Here is an 8,717-nt window from a genome sequence, read left to right as displayed (position 1 = left end):
ATATATATATATACATATATATATAAGTGTATGAAATTGTACAGTTGTGCATGTTTTTATAAACTTCATGCAATTCAATGATTACAAATTCTCACTTCGAGTCAATTAACTAAAATATCTGTGAAAATGCGATTAAAATATCAATAAATATTTCAAATCTTGTTCGTCGAAATAAGGAAAATAAAATTATGTCATTGAATAAACAAAAAAAAAAGCTGTTGACGAAAACTAGGAAGATCATTTAAAAAGTAACAAAATAATAAATAAAATAAAATAATACACTTTCCAATTATGAGATTCTATGGTTCCTTAAGACCATTTCCAGGAACAGAACAAGTTGAGGAATTTGTTCATGCAATTATTTTATTTTTAATTTAAAAGAATAAAAAGATCTTTGAATAGTAATAATGTAATATTTGAAATCAGAAATCTTAAGATATACACTTGTTTCTTTAACATTCTAGAACGTACTTCTTTTAAAAAGTTGTCATTTTAAAACATTTTACAAGGTTATGAATCATATCACACAAACTGTAAAAACTTATGACTATTCTATTCTGAAAGAAAATAAATTGTACTTAAAAATAGTATTATATATCACATAAGTTACTTAGCTATTATCATTATTATTATTATTATTATTATTATTATTATTATTATTATTATTAATCCTATTAGTTATAATCTTAAATATTTTTATAAAGCAATTTTGACTAACTAATATAATTTGATTAATCAATTTCATTAATTATAATTTTGAACATAATATTATACCCCTTAATTTGCTAGGCTATTTGATTAATTAAGCCTATTAGTTATAATCTTAAATATTTTTAATAAAGAAATTATGACTAAATAATATACTTTGATTAATTAATTTTATTAATCGTAATTTAAAAAATATATATCACTTAATTTGCTGAGCTATGTGATCATATTTATTTACAAAAATAAAAATATCGAAGTAAAAATTTGATTGAAAAAAAATATTATAGTGATTATTTTTTTATTTAAATGTAGAAAATATACGATCGGAAATAAGAAATCCCTTCATAAGGAATGGTAATTTATTCCAAATAAAAATAATTGTTATTTGAAATAATTATTATTTAAAAAAATCAAGTAGAATTTAATTCGTTACTGAAAATAATCTTGTCACATTTTTTCATAAGAAATAATAAAAGACAGAAAATGTGTATTTAATTTTTTTAATAAATTATGACTAAAAGATATACTCTTTAATATTCTTTTAAAAAGAAATTATGACAAACTAATATACTCTGATTAATTAATTTCATTAATTATAATTTAAAAAATAACATTTTATCACTTAATTTGCTAAGCTATTTGATGATATTTATTCATAAAAATAAAAATAACAAATTTGTAAAAAATTAACAAATTTGATTTAACAAAAATTATAGTGATTATTTTTTATATTTAAATGTAGAAAATAGTTGAACAGAAAACGAGAAACCCCTCCATAAAGAATAATAATTTAATTTCAAGCAAAAATAATAACTAATATTCTTTGGTTAATTAATTTCATTAATTATGAGCTTAAATATTTAAAAAAAAAATGATAGACAATTTGTTCATTTGATAAGAAATTTTTTTATAAATAGATGAAAAATATTCTAATAAAAAATAAAACATCTTTGAAATAAGAAATTCTATTAAGAGATAAAAATTACACATGCAATTCATAAGAAATATGAATTATTAATTTCTAAGCAGATTTATTATTAGAAGTTATTTCCATTCATCTGTTATGACAGGAGGTGTAAAAAGCCAGGACCCTGCGACCTTCACCCCCAAAGAAAGAAGCGTTTATATGCGAAAAAACATAATAAAAGGAAATTAACAGTTCAGTGAAGACCCGGTAATCAAATTATCTGCAAACACTGACCCTTTCATTCTATCTAAACTTTGAATCTATTTACACTTCTTTCATATCTCTGTCAAAAGGGGGCGGTCCAAATAAACAAGAAGGGTGGGGTGGGGGAGAAGATTGATATTGATTTCCACAGAAGATAATCACTAACCCAGATTAGTGGTATTCGAGAATTTGTATTCAGAACCAGTCAACTCTACAGATGACATCCTGGATATTGATTTCTTGGAGAGATTAACTGTTATTCTAGATTTCTACAGACCAGAATTTGTAGGGATAAAAATGATAGCTGAGTAAAGAGACCTTTATGACACGTAGATAGGTAAGAAGGTAGTTAAATAGGTAGGTAGGTAGGTACAATTATAGTCAGTTCATTTAAATGCAAGTGGAATTATTTGTTTGGCTAGAGTTATTAATTTCCATGTTTTCTTTCCCCCCCCCGTCTCACTTCTATATAATAATAAATAATAAAATAAAATGAAAGTGAAAGTGAAAATGAAAGTGAAAGTTATGTATAGCTATGAACAAATGTGCAGATGTTAAGTGAAGTCAGGAGCAAAGTGGCAAATGACTCACCTATTATATCAAACATAGGTTAAAATTACAAAATTTTAATCCATATATATATATATATATATATATATATATATATATATATATATATATATATATTATATGCATATATATTTAACATTAAGAATAAAATTCACTTGAAATATGAGATTACCATCATTAAAGTATTAGTAAATTGTTTTCTCTGTGTAGACTTGCACTCCTCTCTAACACTTCTACGGAGAGAGAAAGCGAGCGCGCGAGAGAGAAAGTCGTGTAACACAGTCTTAACAAGGCGAGATAGTGTGATATGGAGGTGTCAGCGCTGATAGATTAGGAAAAGTCAGTTCCAAGGGTTATCTGTTCCAGTATCTGTCTCCATTCTACATGAACATCAGTCAGTCACTGGCTTAAGCAGCCATTACACACACAGCACACTTGGTAGGACGGCGGGCTTCCTTCCTTTCACACTCTCACACTCACGCACACACCGCCGTTCCCTCCACGCTCCCTCCCCAACCCCGCCCGCCACACCGTTTCCCCCCTCCCCTCCACACACACATACCTAATGATGTTGTCACACGACAGCAGCAGTTACAGCAGGACTTGACACCAGAACACATCTCATTCACCACAGACTACTGAGGATCTAACCACACAGGTTAGTTGCTTTGGAATCTTTTTCTCTATCTTTTCTTTGTCTTTCAACTCTGATCTGATAAGAAGGTGACGCTAAACTAGATGTGGTGCACTTTCTCTGCCATTTATCACTTGGGCGTGTTTGCATGTCATCAGCACATTAACATGTACTTGTTAGTTAACTGATTACTATCTGCTATTGTGTACACATAACAGTCTATCCTCTGTGACTTAGTACAGACATAATCCTCTGACTCAGGGTCATAAGAAGATGGCCAGCATTGTGTCACATTCAAAGTGTTATAATTTGGTGACATCCAATTGTAAAAATCGAATTCTCTCCCAGAGTTTACCTGAGGTAAGTACAAATGTCAATGCATCCCAAATAGATCACCAATTTTTTGTATATTGATTAAGTAGACATAATATTGGATTTGTATCTTATCAAAGAGACATCAATATTGATTTTCATTTAAGCATCTTAATATTCAGTGTGCACATAGACATTTTTTATAGTCTAGCATATATATATATATGTGTGTGTGTGTGTGTGTGTGTGTGTGTGTGTGTGTGTGTGTGTGTGTGTGTGTGTGTGCACAAACAAGATGAATAAGTTTTATACTTTAAGAAAAATAACTATTGAGAAATTTACTTAATCAAACATTTACACACACACACATTATATATAAGTAAGATATATTAATTAACAAACCAATTTAGGAACTTTTGTATTTGTGTGAGCATATATATATATATAACTATATATATATATATATATATATAACTATATATAACTATATATAACTATATATATATATAACTATATATAACTATATATATATATATATATATATATATATATATATATAACTATATATATATATATATATATATATATATATATATATAGTAATCCCAGCCAAATAAAATAGCTCAATACAACCAAGGTAAGAAATAGAGCTTATATATATATATATATATATATATATATATATATATATATATATATATATATATATATATATATATATATATATATATATATATAGTAATCCCAGCCAAATAAAATAGCTCAATACAACCAAGGTAAGAAATAGAGCTTATATATATATATATATATATATATATATATATATATATATATATATATATATATATAAAGCTCTATTTCTTACCTTGGTTTATTGAGCTTTTTTATTTAGTTGGGATTGCTATATAAATATTAATATTTATTACTTACTCCAAGTTTAGAGAACCTTTAATATAATTATATAATTATTTATTTATTCACACACACATATATACAAACAAGTTGGATAAGTTTGATATTTTAAAAGGATAACTACTGAAAAATTCTCTTATTCAAGTACTTATATATATAAGTGTATTACATATAGATATATATTATGCATACATGTGTTATATATATATATATATATATATATATATATATATACATATAATTTGCATATATAGGTTTATTACATATATAATAAATATATAAGTATATTATATATAATATATAAGTGTTTTACATATATATAGAATATGCATATACAAGTTCATTATTTATATAATAAATATACGTGTATCATATATAATATATATAAGCGTATTATATATATATATATATAAGTGTATTATATATAATACATGTAACTGTATTATATATATAGATAATATACATAACTGTATTATATATAATACATATAACTGTATTATATATATATATATAATATACATAACTGTATTATATATAATACATATAAGTGTAATTTGTATATAATCTATATATAAGTGTATTATATAATATATAAGTGTATTATAACTATATTATAATATATATAAGTGTATTATAACTACATTATATATGTGTGTAATATATATATATATATATATATATATATATATATATATATATATATATATATATAGGTATAAAAAAATAAGGCAGATAAGTTTTATACTAAAAAATATATATATTGGTCAATTCTGTTCATTGTAAACATAAACAAACTTTGAAAGTAATAAATCATTTTCTCCTTTTTTTTGTTCTTTATTATAAAATATTTTTTTAAATGTATTTTATTTAAAGTTAAAGCAACATACTTTAAAATTAAACTTTAGATTATATTTGTTTGGTTTCTTTTTAGTTGTTTTATTAAAATGTTTTAAATAAGAAAAAAATATTGGTTGCTTTTTAGTTGTTTTATTGAACTGTTTTAAATAAGAAAAAATATTGGTTGCTTTTTAGTTGCTTTATTGAATTGTTTTAAATTAAAAAAAAAATATTGGCTGCTTTTTGGATGTTTTAAAGAAGGACAATATTCTTCAATTGGAAAAATAAATATTTGTTTGTTTGTTTTTTTATATTTAGTTTATGATGAATTGAAAAGTGCTGTTTGAATTTCAGAACATTTTATGGAATTTAAAAATGTTTAAATGTCATAATTGTGTTATAAATTGAAAAAGAAAATAAATTCAAAATATATATAAAAAAAAAATAAAAACTGCTTGCATTTTTAAATTCATCAAAAAGAAAATAAATGCATTATCTTAAAACTATTTTTTTTTTATTTATCGTTTGTTGCTTGTCTGAAAACAAAAAAAAAGTAAATATCTTATTTGTGCATTTCTTATATTCTGGTTTTTAACTCATTTTTGTAATTGAATGTTAAAATCAACTTTTGGTGATTTTCAGCTAGACGTTTTGACTGAGGAAATTCAAATTCCGAGTCCAATTAATAAAACCTCTGCAGATAGCAACCCTCCAAGCCGTCCCTCTCCCACCCCGTTTACTTGCGCACTTTGTCTCATCAGCCCTTTAGTCCTCGGTATGTACTTGCTGTGATGATTCGCGACAAATGTACAGGAAGATAACAAATGCACTGACTTCTTTTTAAATCCATTAGCGCTCACCATTCTCCGTCTAAAGAGCGACTTTTTTTTTAAATTTTTATTTCCCTATTACCATTTTTAAGGTGGAAGAAGGGGTAGAGAATTTTTTTTTTTTTTAAACCATATGAACTTTGCTGTCAAACGCTAAAACTGGATGAGGAACATGTCAAAAATAAACAAAGGAAGATTGAACTTTTAATATTTAATGATTTGACAGAAACAGCATCATACTCTAGTCACCTAGCAAGTGTTAGACGCATGCATAAACTTCAAAGAACTCTACTTTGTTAACCTATACCTGTGTACGTGTGTGCGTGTGTGCAGCTTTATTTGCTAGTGATAAAATATTTATGACATCTAAGGAGAGCCATCAGTTTCGGACTGACTAATAAATTCCATGTGCATACACCTGTGTAATAATACACCTTGAATAATTAATTTGGTTTCTTTTTGTGTAATATACCAGTGGAAAATTATACAGACTTAATATTAATAACAATAATAATCAGCGGTATTATATTAGGAATGGAAAAAATGACCAATAATTAATATTGATAATTTATTGATATAATATTAATATTAATAATGCTAAATATTAATAATTAAAAGAATGGTACTAAAAATGATAAGGATAATACTAGTATGAATATTGGTACACATAGTTATGATGATAATATAATAGTATTAACAACAATAATAATAACCATATTAATAATAGTTAAAGGAATGACTATACAAAAATTATCATGACTTATATATGCATAAAAAAATGATGAGAAAAACAATAAAATTAGTTTAATAATAATAATAATAATAATAATAATAATAATAATAATAATAACAACAACAACTAGCGGGACCTGTGGAAATTCCACAGTGAACTCATTCATATGTCAAACATTGATGCTGGCATTCTGTGGATGTTCAGCGTAAATGGAGATGCCCTGATATTTTTTTTTTTACAAGGTGGTCACCACTTATCAAGGCCATGAAGCCACTCAGGGATAAGGGTTATTGTAAGTACAGTAAGTTAGTGTGGAGATTTAATAAAGTGTCTACTTAAGGGGGCGGTTCATCAGGAATTTGTTTACGTTGGACTTGAAGACATCCAGGTTGTAGTCAGGTGGGAAGCAGGCAGACAGAACAGAGTTCCACAGGCGTGCAATTCTAAGAAAGAAGCTTTGTTCATGGAATCTACGTTTTGATTTAGGCATAGATGAAGAGTGGGGAAAGTTTTTCACAGTGGATTCAGCTAGACGAGTGTTTTTCGTAAAAGATTGGTGAGGGGGGGACCAGAGATTAGAGTTGCTAGCAAGGACGCATGACGTTATCTGGTCGTAAGATACGCTTAAATATGATATTTTAATTTATGCAGATTTCGTATATATTATTATAGAGTTAATTTTCTATCGATTCTTATATATTATAAAGTTGTGATTTCAAAAATAAAAAAATATATCCTTATGACTTGGTTGCATCAGCTTGAATCGAAACTGAAACAAAAACTTATGAAGAATTCTTGGCAAAATTATTTATCACAAGAAATGGAAGGTCATAACAATTAAACGATAGTCACTCAGAAGAAAAAAACGCAAGCGTGACACACAAAATAACACAAACACGTTATCATATTAATATATAGATAATACTAATTAATATTAATATTAATATTAATAATACTAAATATTAATAATTAAAAGAATGGTACTAAAAATGATAAGGGTAATAATTATACTAGTATGAATATTGGTACACATAGTTATGATAATATTTATCTAAGCTAGCAGGGACACCTGGCGTAGCCCGGTTGTAAAATACGCTTAAATATGATATTTTAATTTATGCAGATTTCATATTTATTATTATAGAGTCAATTGTCTATCGATTCGGATATATTTTAAAGTTGTTATTTAAAAAAAAAAATACATATATATATCCATATGACTCGGGTGCATCAGTTTATATAGAAACTGAAACCAAAACTTATGAAGCATTTTTGGTAAAATTATTTTAACAAGAAATGGAAGGTCATAACAATTAAACGACAGTCACTCGGAAGAAAAAAGATGTAAGCGTGGTAACATTTCATCAGATATGTTTGAAAAAAAAAAATACAAAGTTTGTACGTATCTTGACACATTTTCATTCCATTAAAACTACATCAGGCAGTGATTACCACCTCCTCGTGTTTTTAACATGTCCACCACGATTATAGTTGAAGGAGCTCAAGTTATATATATATATATATATATATATATATATATATATATATATATATATATATATATATATATATATATAACTCTTCAGTTCCTTCAGCTATAATCGAAACTGAAACCAAAACTAATGAAGAATTCTTGTTAAAATTATTTATTACAAGAAATGAAAGGTCATAACAATTAAACAACAGTCACTCGGAAGAAAACAAAAAGATGTAAGCGTTACACACAAAATAAATAAAACACACGCTATCGTATTAATATATAAATGATATTGTATGATGATATTACTCAATGTTATGATAACATTGCCAGTAATAACTAATCGTGAAAAGAATAACATCAATAATAATTTTTTTTAAATTTTCTTACTTTGAACATTGCAATGCTGAGTATGGCCTCCTTTTTATTGAAACCAACCGAGAGCTCTTTTTAGTATCCTTGCTGTTCCCTTAAGTGCAATTGTCTGAGGAATGATGATGATGATGATGATGATGATGATGATGATGATGATG

General features: G+C 25.9%; 1 protein-coding gene across 1 annotated transcript in view; it reads left to right on the top strand.

Moving 5' to 3' along the window:
• Window positions 1-1,415: 1,415 nt before the first annotated feature.
• The window catches only part of LOC145242988 (protocadherin beta-2-like), a 158,263-nt gene continuing 150,961 nt past the window's right edge, over window positions 1,416-8,717 (top strand). Inside the window, exon 1 of the mRNA XM_080106112.1 lies at window positions 1,416-3,107. The gene's annotated coding sequence lies outside the window, so the exon portion shown is untranslated. The remainder of the gene's footprint in view (window positions 3,108-8,717) is intronic.

The sequence above is a fragment of the Euprymna scolopes genome, chromosome 21, assembly GCF_053919585.1.
Source record: "Euprymna scolopes isolate OS-2025 chromosome 21, ASM5391958v1, whole genome shotgun sequence".
NCBI lineage: Eukaryota > Metazoa > Mollusca > Cephalopoda > Sepiida > Sepiolidae > Euprymna > Euprymna scolopes.
The sequence above is the reverse complement of the archived record's forward strand: the minus strand, read 5'-3'. Positions and strand labels throughout refer to the sequence as shown.